The sequence below is a fragment of the Heliangelus exortis genome, chromosome 6 (genome assembly GCF_036169615.1).
Source record: "Heliangelus exortis chromosome 6, bHelExo1.hap1, whole genome shotgun sequence".
Classification (NCBI taxonomy): domain Eukaryota; kingdom Metazoa; phylum Chordata; class Aves; order Apodiformes; family Trochilidae; genus Heliangelus; species Heliangelus exortis.
The window spans coordinates 25,754,346-25,756,229 of record NC_092427.1 but is presented as its reverse complement, the minus strand read 5'-3'; positions in this window follow the sequence as shown (position 1 = coordinate 25,756,229).

Genomic DNA, 1,884 nt, shown 5'->3' with positions numbered 1-1,884 from the left:
TATGATTATTGTCCAGTTAATTCTGCAATACATTTTATAACAGGGACTTCTAAATTTTTTTCACTTCAAATAATGCGTTTTAACTATGACTTGCCTTGCTAAAATGACTAGACAATGGAGTTAATGTAATCAAGGTTTTTGCCCTGCCAGGAACTCTCACTGATTCTGTTTAAAAGTAACAATCAATATGTGGCACCACTTATTATCTGTGGCAAGCAGCAGAGCAAACAACAGAGAAGATTCTGGCTTTACTCCATAATCAAACAACATAAAAAGTATGGTAGGAAAAAAAGGAAAAAAAAAAAAGCCAGCAATGAGGACTTCTGCAAACCTTCAGAAGAGAGCATTTAACATGAAATGGAGCATTAGAGCCGAAGTAGCAGTATGTAACACAGCACCCCCACAGAAAGACTGATGATTTTCCTCTGTTTAGTTTCTAGAATCATCTCATGCTAAAGATGGGGCTACACACATGCAGTTCTCTCACTTTGTAAACTATTCTGTCCCCCTTGCTGGTAAAAAAGGTAAGTATAGGCAAACAGAAGAAACAGATACACTATTAAGTTTGCAAAATGAGTACGAAAATTAAGAGCTTGGCAGAACTTGTTCTTCTTCCTAATCCTAATGTTAAAGTAGAAGTTAATTTGGGATACTGTGTTCAGATTGACAGCAAGAAACAAACAGGTCAGGAAAAGTTCCTGTGCTTCTAGTTCTAGTGATCCTGCGTGTACCAAGTTCCAGTAGCAAGTGAGACTGAGAAGCAGCTTAGACTGGAAGTAAGCTTGAGGTGACTGGGAACCTCTTGTGCTTTTTTGTGTTGCCAACAAAATTTCTTAGAAGTTCAATAGTACTGTTCATTAATATATTTAATTGATTTTTGCTCTGTTTACCTGGTTTCCTCATGGATGTCTGGCAATCATGTGCATCTTTGTCCTTTTTTCAGTCGTCAGCTGTTCCACACTAGCTTTTTGATAACTTCAAAGCATCAATAAGTGCCAGTTAAACTGAGCTGGAAACCAAGGTGTGAGTCAAGTTTACAGGCAGTATAGCAAAGCAAAAGAAACAATTTTATACTACGATGCAAATATAGTGAGGTTACACGGGAATGAAAACAGAGAAGGTGGTGTAGCAGGTGTTTGAGTGAACTTGGCCATGTAACAATGGGATGGCAACCAACCAAGTTAAGCTTATAACGCACTTGTTACAAGTGTGTGTAACACACGCAGATACATTCCTACTGTTCCTCTAGTTTCTGCTGGCTATTGTCAATGGAATATAGGATACAAAGTAAAAACAATGTTACTTATAGATGAACTAATGGCCAACAGTCTACAGGACATTTTGGTCTCTTTTGTTCCCTGGGATTTCATCCTACAAACACATACAGTGTAAAAACAGAAATAAAGATGAGATCAGATGGAATAAATAACCCTCACTCCCACAACCATACACTAAAAAAAAAAAATAATCAGAATGTCCTCTAGAGGGCAACCTTTACATATATTTCATATAGGAACACATCTTACACTTATTTTTAAAGGTCTACAGCTTAAGAAGGATCGTTATTAAAAAAAACTAAAAAAAATAAAGCACTACAATTGCTATGTAGAAAACAAGAAGTTTTATATCCATCTCTTTCCATTATCACAATTATTCTGAGATCAGTGCTAGAAAAAAAATCCCATGTTTCACTTCAGTCTTTTCTGAATTTTTTTGCTCAGGGGATGTTTTCATGGAACTAACTACTGAGTTAACTGAGATTCATCCCAAATACATTGCACCACTGACCACCAAAAATTCACACTTCACTATAACAACTACTGATATACATCAAGTTGTCAACAATTTTAAAACTTGCCAGTTCTCCTTGGCAGAAGCAAATAT